The 17379-nt window shown below is 41.2% G+C and overlaps 1 protein-coding gene across 1 annotated transcript in view; it reads right to left on the bottom strand.

Annotated features, from left to right (window-relative positions):
* Positions 1-15393, bottom strand: part of LOC128022592 (dnaJ homolog subfamily C member 16) — a 78551-nt gene extending 63158 nt beyond the window's left edge. Inside the window, exon 1 of the mRNA XM_052610305.1 lies at positions 15355-15393. The gene's annotated coding sequence lies outside the window, so the exon portion shown is untranslated. The remainder of the gene's footprint in view (positions 1-15354) is intronic.
* Between the last annotated feature and the right edge of the window lie 1986 nt (positions 15394-17379).

Here is a 17379-nt window from a genome sequence, read left to right as displayed (position 1 = left end):
ACTGTTTCAGCTTTATTTTAAAACTTTATGACTCATCTTATTTCAGATACTTACAGGTACTCGAACAGGTGCGAGTGCCAGAAGGGAGCGTGAGTACCAGGAAATATTAACGCGAAGGGCCTTGCATCACCAGTGCAGACCACCATCAGAAGCTGAAAGCACGCCTTGCATTGGCAATTTACCTGACTGAATTTGGTGAGTGATGGTTTCAATAATTTTAATATTTTCTGGTATATCTAAGTTACAGTAAGTTACCCAGGAGATCTGTTGACATAGACTTAGCTAACGTTAGCTACAGCTTGATGAATTGAGTCATTGAACACAGCAGGAGAGAATGCAATGTTAGCCAGTTAGCTAAAGCTCCGGTGGAAAATTATTAGCTAACGCTACCGTTTTTGAGAAGGTCGATTTTGAGGTGAGGGGACTGACAAGGCAGAAGGTAATCATAGTGCTAGGTTCTTCCCCTGAATAGCAAGAGGGGACGATTGACAGATGCGTATACCCCGCTACAGGGGTAATATCCTTCTCACCTTTTTCACCCCTGACCCATTTTCATGCCTGAACCCTGCTGCAACACACTGCCTGTAATTATCAAGCAACCCTGAATGCCTTGGGGAACTGGTTTAGGTGTGTTTGAGTGGGTTTGGAGCTGAAATCTGCAGGATGGCAGCACTCCAGGAACAGGTTTGTAGACAGTACATAGTGCACAGTGATTTGTGAAATGTTTAGAACAATTTGTGAAATGTTTGGAAGGACAAACAAACTTGAATGTGTAGACAACCAAAGATTCATCTGTACAGAGTTTCAGTATTTAAGAACATCTTATTTTACCAAGTCCTTCTAAAGTCTTATTGTTAATCCAGGAGAATGTTTGCTTGTTTTTCATTTTTAGACACTGAGATCTCCTTTGTGCTCACCATCAATCTGATACCAACCTTCTCATGGACAATCCCAAAATGGCTGAAATAGGTGTGCATCTTGTTTCCTGGGGTGACCTTATCTCCAATGATCTGGTCATTTTTCAGATTCTATTTTTGTGGGGGGTTTTTGTGTGTTTTCTTTTATGTTTTTTTGACAGAATGAATCACCTGTAAGTGGGTCTCTTACCAGGTTGAATATGCTACCAGGTTTGTCATCAATGTTGAAAAAAAGAGCATCATTCTGATCTGGCAACTCAGTGATGAAGTGTGGCTCTCCATGAACTGCAAGAGACAAACTCATCAGTAACATGTAAGATATTTTCTTTAATGTAAGAATTCTCTTTAAAATGTACAAAAAATGATATCACTTCTCACCAAAATATGAAGAGAATATTTTCCTAGCTTTCAGTCTTTTGATTCAGTGAGCACAGCTTTTCAATTTAGGGGGAGTGTAGAAGGAATTCATATCTAAAAGTAGTTGTGAGATAGAGATATAAAGTGCTAATTCCAGATATTTTGTAACACAACTAAGATAAGCTACTTATTAATGTTCACAATTATGGTGTACCAGTCAATTTCCTCAGTTCTGTTTTGTCCTCTCGCTGCTCTTTAAATCAAGTGTTACCAGTGTTAATGTGTCACAAACTTTTAAGTACTTCCGTCGAGTCAGTGGTCGATAAGTTCAAGCCAAAGGCGAAGCTGCGCTCAGCAGCCTTCAAACCCTTCATTCCACAAAGGTCCAGGTCTGAGCCAAAACACCATGGGGTCCTGGTCTGTCTCAGTCTGAGGATCAGAAATGGGCACAGAAGGTTAGTGTCGTGGATCGCGCTTCTCCCCCACCTGCGAGTAGGGGTAGGAGGAATCGTGGGTCAGAGGAAGGTAGGGATGTGATCCAGACAAGGAGTCAGTGCTTTAGTCTGGATCAGAGTGATACTAGAGTATCTACTCATTCCCTTTAGGGGTTTTACATCTGGCCTTATCTTCCCTTTCCTAATCCCCCTATAACTACCAGGTCTCCACCTTCATAGTGACACTATATGATGGTCCGGACTAGAGGGTTCATTGGATTGCCTCTTGAGCGGGGCTCCAGTGCGGGAACCATGGTGGGTGAGTATGATCCATTCTATAAATATATATATATGAGTTATGTGAGTTTTCTTTGAAGTGTTTTCCGGGACCTGTGGGTTTCTGTGCTTTCTAAGGTAGGTCTTCTGTCAGCAACATCCACCCACAACATCCATTAGGTCAAGCTGCCCTCGCGGTTGATAGCTGGGTGTTTGCCCCCTCAGCTAGATGTTTACTGCTAGCCACTCCAGCATTCATACCTTAGATCGAGTTGGTGAGTCTCGAATATATTCGTTTTGGGATGCACCTTTCCATTTATAAGCTGCTCTTTTAGAGTTGCACACTTTGTAAAATCCACAATGTGGTAAGTTTGGATGCTAGTACTCTGCATTCTTTTCTAAAATCCTATATGATGAGGATTTTGCACAGTTGCTTGGTGCCTTTTCTTGAGCTGGTAAAAGCCCAATTCATCTTTGGCGTGCTCCACCTATATATCGTTAGGATACCTATTTTAACTGGGTGTTGCTACTAGGGATCTGTTGAGACAGTTTGTGGCAGAACGTAATCCGTTAGCCACTTTATTTTTTACTTTTATTTTTTATTTTCTCTTTAACCAATCAGAAGAGGATAATTAGTGTGACGAACTATTTAAGGAGGGGAATTGTGAGCGGAAGAGGACTGGTAATGGGGAAGTGAAGTGTGTTGGTGGAGCGAGGAAGGTGCTGTTTGTTCGAGGAACGTACAGAAGTATCGTGCTTTGGTATGAGAAATTGACCTACCTGGGAGAGAAGTATGACAGAAGTTTGCAGTATCCTGGAGGTGGGATTTATTGGGGTGCGGATGACGTGACGGCGGGAATGAAAGTGAACCTGTGAGCGGCTTAGACGTTCTCTATCTCAGCTGTCGGGAGAGTTGCGTTGCCTTGGATTGTGCTGAAAACAAAGTTCCTGTACTTACCAGAGGCCAAAACGAAGACCAGCAGCATCGGGTACAAACTTGACACACCCACAATACATGCACATGACCACAACACACACACACATTTAATCAAACTTTTTCTTTGACTGTCGGAGAGTATAAAAAGAGTGTGAATTGAAACTAAGCTGTGAATTTATCAGTGGATGGGTTGCTTGGACACAGACTTTCTTTTACCTGGTATATTTGCGAATGTCTGAGAAAGTCATCGAATTTGCCAGTGTTAACATCATTGCTGTCTCTGTGGAGATCCTGTTTTTCCCTCTTATAAAGAGAAAATGTATATTCCTTTATACTGATTGTTTTTTTTTTTCGTTTTTTTTTTCTTGTTTTCCATGGAAGTGTGTTGTTGACAACAGTGATGTTGGGATGTTTTTTCTTGTGTGGAATTTAATTGGGGCTGAATTCCTTAAAAATAAATGGTTAAACGAATCTGTTGGTTTCTACAAGTTTGATTTGAGGTCCCTTTTTCAATGTCTACATATGTAGCTGGTGGGTTGTGAGAATTTATTTTTTTGCCAGGATTACATGCCTGGCTGGCGCCCGAACAAACCAAATTAAAATATAAAAGTAAACATAAATGTTTATTAAGGGGCAACCATCGCTACAGAAATGGCGCCCGAACAGGGACTGAAATGTAAACGTAAATCTGAAATTTAAATGGGAACCGAATTGAACTGAACCAACGGAGTTAAACTTAAGGGTAATTTAATTCAAGAAGTGAATGTTGATAAATTGAACTGAAATTGTGAATAGAACTGAACTCAAGCTTTGGGAAAATTTAGGGATTTTTTTTTTTTTGCTTTTTGCCTTTTGCTTGTGTAACGGGCGTGCTTTGTCTTTAACAGTTTATGTAGGTTGGATGCACGTCCGTTAACTCTTGTATGTACTGCGTTGTGTTCTTGTGTTGAATGAAGGAAAGACGCAGACCACGACCAACTGCTGGTTTCTCTTTTAATAAAGGCGAAACAGCAAATTTGTTTCCTCTCAGCGAGCCTGGTGCAGACTGTACAAATAAACAACAAAAATATAAGGCTCTGTCACATGCAGTCTCCTCCACACAATATACAGGTCTCAAGCTCCTCCTCTCAGCTAGTCTGGCGCAAACTGCATATACATATACTGATAAAACTTAGTATTATCAGCAAAAATACTTTTAAATAAAAAATGTGAAAATGAACTGAATAAATTATAAAATGCTCAATGTAGTTGACAACATGAATTTCTTTTACATGCTTAATACAACCAATGTAAACACTATGCCAGATGAATTATAATGAACATTATACACATACCTGTACAAATAAACAACAAAAATATAAGGCTCTGTCACATGCAGTCTCCTCCACACAATATACAGGTCTCAAGCTCCTGTTAGCAGATAAACATACAGAAAATCCTGTAGACTAGCACGTGGAAACATGTCTACTTTAAAGCTTGCAAAATGTCTGTTTACAAGGTTTACGTTCAGTTGACACATTAACTGCATGTTCACAACCTCAAAACTTACATTTATACATGCATAAAACAAGGTTTGCATCATACAAAGCCGAAATAAATGTTTAAAACTGAAGAGCAAAATAACACATTACCTCCTCTCAGCTAGTCTGGCGCAAACTGAAAGAAGCGCGTGAATGACGCCACAAAGCCTGCGACACTCTTAAAGTGAAAGTACAGGTATTAACACTATGATCTGAATACAACATCCAGACATACATATTGGCAATAGAACACATCTTAAACATTTAGAAAACAATATTCATCAGGATTTGGTGACATTTCAACCGTAAAAGTAAAGATATAATTTCAACCTGGTTACACTTGTGATTCTGAAATGCAGAGTGTGGACTATGGTGAGCTTGAATTATGGTTAGTGTGTACGTAAGATTCTGCATTATTTATATTTGCATTTGTGAACTGAACTGCTGAATTTTGAGGGCTGGTTTATTTGAGCTAGGTTTATTGTCAGTTAACATGTTTTGATTTATACTTTGAATATTGTCAGTTTGTTATGTGGGCCTGAATTAATTCATGTTTGTTATTTTTTTGGCCAAGTTTGTTGTTTTGCCCGGTTTGTTATTTTCCCCCCCAACAAAAGACACACAGATTTTTATTTATTTTTACATACTGACAACTTTTGTTGAGATGGAAGTACCAGAAGTGGAAACCCCCCGCTGGCAGCCAGAAATCCCGATCACATCATATCCATATATTCCCAATCCTACCCATATTGATCAACATGGATCACAAGTGCAGTTTGTATCCACCCCTTTGACTGGCAGCCCTCCAGTGCAACCCCTCACCTGGGAACCACAATCAGATCCTATGCAGATTTGCACCACCCCTGAAACCCCTTCATCTTCTGTGGGACGGCAGGAGTTACCATGTGAACTTCAAACACCCGGCAGAGGAATTCAACTACTGACCAAACAAGTACAAGAAGACTTGGACACTTTAAAGCGATTCATCAAGCAACAGGAGAGCGTAGTTTCCGAACTTAACCAGGAGGTGAAAGCTCAGTTTGTAAATTTCAACTCAAATTCAACTCATCTTTCAACAACGGTGGTCAAAATGGAGGACAATCAACAACAATTACTGAAGTGTATCACTGATAACCAACAAAAAATGAAAACTGAGATGGAGCAATGGTCTAAAACCACCAAGCGACTGATCTCAGAAGATATAAGTAAAGTGGAGGCTTCTGTCGTGTCTGAAGTACGGTTCTTGGTTCAACAGCTTCAAGCGGAAGTGCAGCAGTACTTTAAAGCCACATTCCAGAGTCTGAAAAACAGTCAAGAACTGTTCAACAAAGAATTTCATCAACACAAAAACCAAATGGATGCCTTTTGCAGTGATACTCAAAAATTTCAGTCAGACATGACTGACCAATTACAAACCCAGGTTGAAAAGATTAAAGAGTTGACTACTAACCAACAGGAAGTATCGCCAGCTAATGTATATTCATCACCAGGTGGTATACCAATTACTACTCCCACTACATCTGTACCTATAGCTAAGAGTGATCATCTACGACTTACCTTTCCCACTTTCGGAAAACCACACGAGGATCCAGATCCGTTGAGACTACTTAGCTCTACTTAACTACTTAACTCGATGTCAAGATTTTCTGGCATTGCATCCTTTGTCAGATGTGGATCTACTAGCTACATTCCGTACAGTCTTGTATGGAACGGCCCGCGACTGGTGGGAAGTTGCACGTACCTCTGTAGTCACTTGGACTGAGTTTGAGGCAGCTTTCCTTTCTGCATTTCTTTCTGAAGATTATGAGGATGAGTTGGCAGAAAGAGTTAGAGTAAGAACTCAAGGCGAGAAAGAATCCATCAGAGATTTTGCTTTTTCATACAGAGCCTTATGCATGAGATGGAAGTCAACGTTAACCGAGAATGAAATTGTAAAACTGATTTTGAAAAATATTAAACCTTACCTTGCCAGCCAGCTCCGTAGTCGAGTATCTACAGTGGAGGAATTGGTGAAGTTAGGGCATCAACTGGAGAAGGATAATGAACAGCAACTCCAATATGAGAGCAACTTTCAACACACACAACAGTCTATGTTACCCCGAGCACCCATGGTTCGACAGATAGACAAGAAACCAGTTCAGTGCTGGAGGTGTAAAGGACATCATCCTCCAGGAAACTGTCCTGGTTATGCATCTTCTAATCAACCATTTCAACCACCCCAGCCATCTCAAAGTAAGAGACAACATCAAAGTCAAAAACAAGAGGGTCAGCTCTCCAATAATGCGGTCTCTGTCGTAAAAACCGAAACAACTAGTTGTTCCTATTAATATTGGTGCTTGGAAAGGTAAGGTGATTTTAGACACCGGAGCCAGCTATACCCTCATTCATGAGAGTTTGTGGAGGGAACTTACACCTCAAGAGAGTCTTCATCCATGGACCTCAGGATCACTCTATCTAGCGAATGGTGAGGCTGAAGTTCCGCTGGGATGGGTAAATGTACTGAATCTAAAAGTTTGCAGCAAAATCTTTCTTTAATGAGTTCTGTCCCCCCTTCTCAGCCTCTATTGGCCTCTCGAGATGCAGATCCTACGCCTACAGAGGATCAAGTCTTAATTGACCGTGCATTAAAAGAAGCGATTTTATCACACGATGAAGAAGGCCAATTACGTCACATTTTGCAGACACATCAGGGGGTGTGTACTCATCGACCAGTTCTTCATCACTGCCTGTATACTCGTCATCAAGTACCTGTTAAACAGCGCCCCTTATCGGCCAACACCTGCAAAGCAAACGATAGTAAAAGAACAGATTGAAGACATGTTACAGGCTGGCATCATAGAACCATCTTATTCAGCATGGGCATCACCTGTTGTTTTGGTTCCAAAAAAATACAGTAGTCTCCGGTTTTGTGTGGACTACAGAAAGGTCAATGCTCTCACTGAAAGTGATGCATATCCAATTCCCAACATCACTGAGATCCTGGAGTCTCTCTCTGGTGCAGCCATTTTTTCATCGTTAGATCTTCATAGCGGATATTGGCAGGGACCTATGGAACCTGAGAGCAAGTCAAAAACCGCCTTCATCAAGTCAGGAGGGTTGTTCCATTTCAATGTCATGCCGTTTTGTCTAAAAAATGCACCGGCAACCTTTCAAAGGCTGATGGAGATCGTCTTGATAGGGTTACTTGGAACCATATGTTTCGTCTATATTGATCATATCATTGTTTACTCCCCATCAATGGGCCAGCACTTTCTAGACATCTAGACCATCCTTCAGCGGTTACAAACAGCTGGACTGACATTGAATATAAAAAAATGTAAGTTCTGCCTTCAGGAGATTACTTTCCTCGGTCATGTTGTGAATGGACAGGGTGTTACTGCAGACCGAAGCAAGGTGGAAGCAATTCGCACTTATCCAGTTCCCCGTAACCTTAAAGAGGTCCAGCGCTTCTTGGGTTTGGCTGGGTGGTACCATCGATTCGTGGCAGATTTCTCTAGGATTGCCGAGCCTCTCAATGCCCTAAAAAAGAAAGGACAATCGTTTATTTGGACATCACAATGCCAACAAGCTTTTGAGTATTTAAAAACCTGCCTTACATCACCACCCATCCTTGGACATCCCAATTTCCAGTTTCCTTTTTCAGTGTACACTGATGCCAGCGATGCCGGCCTGGGTGCGGTGTTGACCCAGCGAAAGGAGCAGGGCAGTGAAGAAGTCATCGCTTACGCCAGCCGAACCTTAAATAAAGCAGAGATCAACTATTCCACCACAGAGAAGGAGTGCCTAGCAGTAGTGTGGGCACTTGAGAAGTGGCAACATTATCTGGAACATCGTTTGTTCACCGTGGTTACGGATCATTCTTCCTTGCAATGGGTAATAAATTCCACTAGGACGACCAGTCGACTCATTCGATGGGCTCTTCGGTTACAAAGATTTGACTTTGTGTTGGAATATCGGAAAGGGAAGTTGAACGTTGCTCCTGATGCTCTGTCACGGATGTATCCTTTACCCGAGTGTAATGTGTACACAAGCAAAAAGGAAGATCCAGAATTTCCTATCACTGTTGAGCGCATCTGGGAGGAACAACACAGTTGTAAGGGAAACAGGTCAATTTAGCTCAAAGGGAATCATTTAAGATTTTAAAGGGAATTTGAACAGAATCACTGTTTCACGGCTGTTCACGGAGACACCCTGCGATTCAGTGAACTAGCCGTTTAACATCAAATCTGCGCTGGATACTAATATCCAAACTATAGTGAAAACACTATTAATTAGCACAGTAACAAGATCGGCAGTTTAAGACATTAACTTGTAAGCACAAAACACAAGATACTTCTCTTTTCAATATGAATAAGGCTTTATTAGATAAATCTAAGACATATAAACTAATCTAACACATAAACGCACGCACACACACATTCACACAAGTTGCAGGAAGATCGAAAGTTAGGGAAAGATGAGTTTAAGAGAATGGAAATATGTAATCCCAAGTTCACAGCAATACGTTAAATTGCATAAACATGAACAACCATCAATCACGTAATTAGCCCTCGCATTGAGTTCCTCAGTGAGGTTAAAATTATATTAGATACACCAGCACAACAAATATCTGGGAATACGTTGCTTTCGTTTCCTGTGAAAGGGACTCCCGTTGAAAGGGGTATCCCGGTGTCGCTGATTGGCTGGAAGTTCAGTCGCTGAAGTGACGTCTTGGGAAGCCCGTGGTTGTTGGGCGTTGGCTGAAAGTGCAGAGTCATGTGCGCTGGTCGAAGTTGAAAGGGTACCCGAGGTCAGGCGTCGGAGACTCGACGTTACAAAACTTAACTCACAACACGAAACTCTCAAACGGAAAAGAAAATAAATAAAGTTTGACGAGATTAGGTTGTGTTCATTCTCATCGTGGCATAGTAGCAGCAGGCAGGCACGCTGGAACCGCGCTCAAAGAACAGTGATGACTACACAGCATGGCTAGGAGCTACAAGCTAAAGCTAGGTAGCAAAGCTACAAGCTAAAAGCTAAGAGCAGGCATGACTAATAGCAGAGACTAAAAAGCAGACTGAAAGCAAGGCATGACTGATAGCACAAGCAATGCTAGAACTAAAAGCTGACATGGCTAATAGCAGCAGCTAGGGACTAAAAGCAAAGATTTTACGATGTCCTAGGTATTTAAACTGGCTTGTTGGCCACACCTCAAATGTTGTCTTGACCAATCAGATATTGTCTTGGCTCGGGGGGTATCATAAATCATATGTTTATCTTACCAAGCATGTGGTCCGAATGTTCCTGCTCTGGCAGGGTCTAATTTTGGACATGATTCCTATAACACGATTATGATATATTTTACAAATAAATGATTGTCAGGACAATATCAAGCAAGAAAATTCGATTATATCAATACTAGACATGACTATGTATCCTATAGTTATCAAAAGACATAGACAATAAGTGATTATACATGGTAGTCAAATGTGTGGGTTACACATAAATGAATATGGAGTTAAGCAATGGAATAATTCATTTATAAGTCTTTTTGAGTTCACTCTGGTCCATATATATGTACAAAAGAAGTTTCTTTGCCATTCTCTGGCAAAGGACTTTTCTGTGAAGACAGAGGTTTAAAGCCCTCCCCCCCCTTAGGAATTTCAGTCTGGTTCTGCTAGGTGGGGGGAGTCAATGGGACTTGTGCAGTACTCTCATGGGTTTTCATGTGATGTCCAGCGTTGCATTTCAATTATGAACAACAAATTTGACAATCTCTTCTTCGAATTGAAATTGTAAATAATTGCTCTAGTGCTGTTCACGTTGAAAGCTGTTGTATGAACAAGTTGGTTGGTCGTCTTGCTTGGTTCTTGTGGCACTAGAACTGATTTATGACTTCCTGAGGAATTCGGCTCTCGTGTTTCAATGCATACAGCTTTGATAGACTCTTTAATTTGTCTGGTTCGACTCATTTCTGTTACACAGTGATCCTGAATGTACAGAAATATTTCAGGTTTTGGCCAAAGATGGACTTACGGAGAAGGAACAGTATGCTGTGGTAGAAGACAAGTTATATCAGGTTACTCACCTGACTGATGGTCAAATTCAATACTGTGTTGTCATACCTCGCATCCTTATTCCTACCATTCTCCAATTATATAATTCAAACCCCCTCACTGGACACCTTGGAATCTTTAAAACTTATAAGAGAGTACAGGATAGTGCCTACTGGCATAGTATGTGGACTGATGTTAAGAAGTATGTCAAGCGTTGTGTGAAATGTCAAACACTCAAGAGTGACAATAGAAAACCAGCAGGAAAACTTCAACCAATCATCACGTCAAGACCTAATGAAACGATGGGTAGAGTTTTTCCCTATGCGACATGCTACTGCTCCAGCTATTGTTGAAATCCTGAGGAGAGAAGTGCTTACCCGATGGGGGGTGCCGGACTATGTTTTGTCAGACAGAGGGTCTCAGTTTGTCTCGGCTTTGTTCACTGAACTGTGTGGAAAATGGAGTGTGACACAAAAATTAACCACAGCCTACCATCCGCAGACTAATATGACGGAAAGAGTCAACCGTACTCTGAAGTCCATGATATCTGCTTTTGTGGAAGATAATCACAAAGGTTGGGATAACTACCTACCAGAACTCCGTTTCGCACTCAATACTGCAGTGCAGGAATCCATCGGAACGTCTCCGGCTGAGCTTCATCTGGGTAGAAAACTTCATAGCCCATTGGATAAACTGTTGCATGGACGTAACTTGTCTCCTTCTGATCCTTCCTACGACATTATCCATCAGTTGTCTCAACTCCAAAAGAAGGCCAAGGAAAACTGTAAAAAAGCACAAATAAGACAATTGAGAAATTACAACAAAAACAGACGAGATGTAGCCTTCCAAGAGAAAGACAGGGTATGGATCCGAAATTTTCCGCAATCTAAAGCCCAGCGCAATTTCAGTGCCAAGTTGGCACCTAAGTGGAAAGGACCATACCGCATTATCCAACAGAGTCCACAGGAGAGGATGTGCGTAATGTTCATGTGTGCAATTTGAAACCCTGTTTTCCTACTGCGGAGGAATTAGAGTTTCACAACAGGATGAAACTACCAGAGATTTTTCAGGAAACCTCGGATGAGGAAGAAGATTTCCTAGGATTTTAAGGTATCTCTTAGTTCAACAACTAGGAGTTGTTTTTCCTTGGGGGAGGGAGTGTGGCAGAACGTAATCCGTTAGCCACTTTATTTTTATTTTTTAATCAGAAATTCTTTAACCAATCAGAAGAGGATAATTAGTGTGACGAACTATTTAAGGAGGGGAATTGTGAGCGGAAGAGGACTGGTAATGGGGAAGTGAAGTGTGTTGGTGGTTCGAGGAAGGTGCTGTTTGTTCGAGGAACATACAGAAGTATCGTGCTTTGGTATGAGAAATTGACCTACCTGGGAGAGAAGTATGACAGAAGTTTACAGTATCCTGAAGGTGGGATTTATCGGGGTGCGGATGACGTGACGGCGGGAATGAAAGTGAAACTGTGAGCGGCTTAGATGTTCTCTATCTCGGCTGTTGGGAGAGTTGCGTTGCCTTGGATTAGTCCTCATCGCGTTTCCTGGATGGTGCTGAAAACGAAGTTCCTGTACTTACCAGAGGCCAAAACCAAGACCAGCAGCATCGGGTACAAACTTGACGCACCCACAATACCTGCACACGACCACAACACGCACACACATTTAATCGAACTTTTTCTTTGACTGTCGGAGAGTATAAAAAGTGTGTGAATTGAAACTAAGCTGTGAATTCATCAGTAGATGGGATGCTTGGACACAGACTTTCTTTTACCTCGTATATTTGTGAATGTCTGAGAAAGTCATCGAATTTGCCAGTGTTAACATCATTGCTGTCTCTGTGCAGATCCTGTTTTTCCCTCTTATAAAGAGAAAATGTATATTCCTTTATACTGATTGTTTTTTTTTTTCGTTTTTTTTTTCTTGTTTTCCATGGAAGTGTGTTGTTGACAACAGTGATGTTGGGATGTTTTTTCTTGTGTGGAATTTAATTGGGTCTGAATTCCTTAAAAATAAATGGTTAAACGAATCTGTTGGTTTCTACAAGTTTGATTTGAGGTCCCTTTTTCAATGTCTACATATGTAGCTGGTGGGTTGTGAGAATTTATTTTTTGCCAGGATTACATGCCTGGCTGGCGCCCGAACAAACCAAATTAAAATATAAAAGTAAACATAAATGTTTATTAAGGGGCAACCATCGCTACAAGTTCCTTCAGCAAGCTTATGCGAGATTAAGTGGTCGCCCCTGTGTTACAGACCAAGACTAGTATGATGCTAGGCGCCTTGTTGTATCCCTTTAAAGGAATCTATTCTTGATTACAAGCCTTGAGGTCTAGTTTGGGTATGTAGCCTAGGCCTTTGTCCGTAAGGGATAATGTCACGGACAGCCATCTAACGTCTCTAGGGGCAACTCCCATGGAAATTGCAGAGTTAGTACTTTGTGTTTGCCATGGTTCTGGCCTGCACTCCCCTCAGCATGGTGGCATGGGTATACCGTTCCCCATAGCGACCCCCAGAGGATGCATATTTGTGGAGGGTTCATCTGGAAATGATTGTGGCATCAATTTTATATTTACATACCTGTAAACTGCATATACCATTCAAAAGTTCAGAACAGCTCCATTTTCTGAATTAGAAAAAGAGGCTTGCCCATAGGACATCACCAATGGTCTACTTAACTGGAAAAATGTCCAATACCAATAAAACTACTTGGTTAGGAAGTGACCTCTAACTTTTGCTTCATGTATCTTAGCATCATTACATTATCTGCTGCAGGTAAGAAAATTATGACAGAGAAAAAAAAAAAAGTAGTACCTTCAGTCAGCTTGTCAGCAATGACCGTTTCATCTCCATCCTTAGTCTCTGGTTTGGTAACCCCCATTGAGGTAGGAGTTGTGACAAAGTTATTCATTAGAGAAGGTCTAGAGCTTAGGCTGTGATGTTTTCCTTGTCCTCTGGGGATCATTTCTCTCTGTTAACAAATTTGATTGGATATTGTATTATTTCAGTCATTCTCAGGTAATAGCTGAATTATTGGAGCGAATGTTTGACGTTTTATCCAAGAGCTGCTGGATGATCTGTGATATGCCCACAGTCACTCTGTGAAATCCCCAAAGATGTACTCCTGATCAGGAAACACACCGACCCTCGACGACAAACTGGTCTTCCAACTGAAATCAGGTGTATGCCACTAATGCAACAGTATGTTCAAACAGATTGTTATTCTGTAATTAATAGTTTTCTTCCCGTACCCCGTGTGCTGATACTTCAGTCTGAAAGGTGTTGGTCTCAAGTTCTTGTAGACGTCCGGCTACCACAATCTCAGAGCCCTTTAAGAATTGTCTAAATTGACTTTGTGTCAAGTCAGTTACAGCGATGCTGGGATAATTGAGGTTCACCTCTAAGAGAAGTGGGGTCACTATGAAAACCTTGCAGAGATAGAACCCAGGAAGGAACGCAACTCTGAAAAACTATTGGGGTCCTGCCACACACATACGCAGACTACCGTCCTTCTTCTTAACAAGAGCAATAAGGGAAGCGTAGGGACAGCAGCTTTCCCTTATGACCTCAGCATCGAGAAGTTGACTGATGTGGGTCTTCACAACATCATATTTGGAAGTTGGTATGCATCGATATCTCTGCCTAACCAGAGTATCCTCTAGAAGAGGAATATCATGAGAGAGTAAATTGGTACAACCCAAATCGCCATCATGGGCTGAAAACACTGTCTGATATTTCTGCAGCAACATCCTCACCTGAACCTGGTCACTCGGTTTCAAAACAGTTAAATCAATAGACTCGATTTGTTCAGGCAAAGTGGACCCAGTCTTTGATGACTGCCAGCCAACTTTTGCAGACACAGCTTTAACTTCAGTGACTCCTTGGGGTAAACTAGTCACAAAAACAGCATTCAAGCACTCAACCCCTAATGAAATCAAACAATCACATACATAGTTAATTCTATGTATGTGATTGTTTGATTTCATTAGGGGTTGAGTGCTTGAATGCTGTTTTTGTGACTAGTTTACCCCAAGGAGTCACTGAAGTTAAATACACAGTTCACTGTAAAAACGCGAGTACAAAATGAACAATAAACATTTGAAAATAACCAATACAATTACCAACCAACACACACAACACTACCCTTGTAAACATGCACACACACAAACACACATACAGTAGGCTACACACACGCGCGCACCAACTGTAGAGCGGTGATATTCCTCCTGTTAACCTGCTTACGTAATTAACTAACTAACGGTTTCTTTTTCGGCCGCAGCCAGAGTGGGATGAAATAGACGCAAATCCTTTCGTTTGATATCTAGTTAAGACAGCAGCAAAACAGCAGCGCTCCGTGATCCATGGGCGAATGACAGGTAACCCCGGCAACGGAATCCTCCCCGCTACTCTGCAGAATACACTGCACGTTTGGGGTGCAAGGAATCCAGCCACAAACACACTCCAGCCTCCCATCGTGTGGGACATATGAACCGACAAGCTAGACAAACAGAGGAGGCCAGGGCTAGTTGTCACACATTTTACACAAGAACACATTTATCAGGGTAAGTCTACATCTTTATAGACATTCATTTTTAATTTGGGCTATAGATAAAAGCTAATAAACATTTCAACAATTACGGACCACATTGCAACATACTATACTGTTCCAATAGTGAATCCAATAGTGGGGCATGTTGTCACACTAGAACATACTATTATAAAACATAAAGCCTTTTAAATGCTTTCTAAATAAAAGTAAATTTAAAACAATTATAAAGCATAAAATATGTCATTAGAACAAACATCTAAATGGTAACAAGAATATAAAACCACTGTTTTGTTAGTCAGTCTATGAGTGAACAGTACTCACGCCTCTCTAGTCACCTGGATGCCAGGATTACATTACAGGATTTCATCTCATCTGAAGCGTTTCTATTGGAACCAGCACACCGATGTGAGCAATGCAAGTAAATCAGCACCAGATCAGTGTATGATCACATGCATACAGCAGACAAAAACACTGTCAGCCTCTGATAACACAGGTATATCGAGAAGACACTGGCAGACCTAACGTTAATGGTTTCAGCATCAGTGGACAGAAGCGCAAGCTGCACGCCCTACAGAGGACTAATGACACTTCAGTGCAGTTTCAGCATGCACTGCAATCCATGTTCTCCCAATGGATCGTTCCCCGGCTTTACTTCCGGTAGTGAGGGATTGTGAGTAAACACTTTCTATTATAAAAGTCAGATGGATTTTTTTTTTATCCCAAATTTGAAAAAATAAAATAAAATGAGTAAAATAGCCCCATTTTTGGGGTATATTGTGTCGACTGAGGGAATACGCATGGATCCCGAAGTAAAAAAAAAGAAAAGAGAAGAAAAGGTGAAAGTGGGGGAAAATCACATCTCTAGTACACAGCGCCACATGGTTTTACAGCCTAGGCTTCCTGTTTCACAGGATTATAAAAATGAGTCCACAAAGGCAAAATTCCCTTAACACAAGTTGTGATATCAAATAATATATTTCTGATGTGCAGCAAAAGATTGCTGAACCTCATAAATTTAGAAAGTGGCTGTAAGAACTTTTGATCGTTCACTTTTCCGTGAGTGCAGTACACCTGCAAAGCGTTAGCACTCGTTAGCTTGTCATTAGCATTTTCTTTTCTCCTCTCCTCTCCTCTCTCACGCTGCAGTTTTTCACAAGTTCATCAAACAACCGCAGTAAGAATATTTCATCAAGCACGGTGAGTAATGGCTTCGCCTGCTATCTTTATTTGCACCTCTTGCCACATGTACAGTTTATCTATCTCTGTCGCTGATGAGGGATTCACATGTGATAAATGCAGGGAAATAGTTAGGCTGACAGAGAAGATTTCAGATACATTGTCCGGTTCCGGCAACAGAGCCCCTGCAGCAGGGTCAAAACACCGCTCTTCTGTTCCGATCAAAACATTAAACATGTTCTCCCCACTCAGTGATGCACCCACTGAGAAACCTGATGAAAATGCTCTAGTTATTGGTGATTCTATTGTACGGAACGTGAATATAGAGACACCAGCCACCATAGTCAAATGTTTACCGGGAGCCAGAGCGCCTGACATCTTGGCAAATATAAAAGTGCTGGCTAATGCTAAACGTAAATACAGTAAAATTGTTATTCATGCAGGCGCCAGTCGGAGATCACTAAAAATAACTTTAAAGAGGTGTGTGAACTTGCAAGCACGATGTCAGACACTGTAATATGCTCTGGTCCCCTCCCTGCTTACCGTGGTGCCGAGATACATAGCAAATTGTCATCACTCAATGGCTGGATGTCTAAGTGGTGCCCACAGAATAACATAGGTTTCATAGACAATTGGACGAGCTTTTGGGGCAGACCTGACCTGTTTAAAAGAGATGGTCTTCATCCCTCCTGGGGTGGCGCCACTCTTCTCTCTAGAAATATGGCAAATAGTCTTAGTGTTTATACTTGACTAACTGGGGCCCAGGTCAGGAAGCAGACAGACTGGCTAAACCGACCGTCTGCTAGCTGCCTCCCATCACAGAGGTCAGTTAATTCTCAGCACATAGAGAATCTTTCACCTAGATATCACACTATAGAGACTGTGTCTGTTCCCTGAACTAGAAAATACAAAAAACGTCTAAACCAAGTTAAGGCTAACAATTTAATTGAGATTCAACAAATAAAAAAACAAATGCAATATGGATAAACAAATGATAAAGCTTGGCTTATTGAATATCAGATCCATTTCTACGAAAACACTTTTTATAAATAATATGATAACTGATCATAATATAGATGTGCTCTGACAGAAAATTGGCTGAAACCTGATGATTATATTATTTTAAATGAGTCCACCCCCCAAGATTACTGTTATAAACATGAGCTGCGT

The sequence above is a fragment of the Carassius gibelio genome, chromosome A11, assembly GCF_023724105.1.
Source record: "Carassius gibelio isolate Cgi1373 ecotype wild population from Czech Republic chromosome A11, carGib1.2-hapl.c, whole genome shotgun sequence".
Classification (NCBI taxonomy): Eukaryota; Metazoa; Chordata; class Actinopteri; order Cypriniformes; family Cyprinidae; genus Carassius; species Carassius gibelio.
The sequence above is the reverse complement of the archived record's forward strand: the minus strand, read 5'-3'. Positions and strand labels throughout refer to the sequence as shown.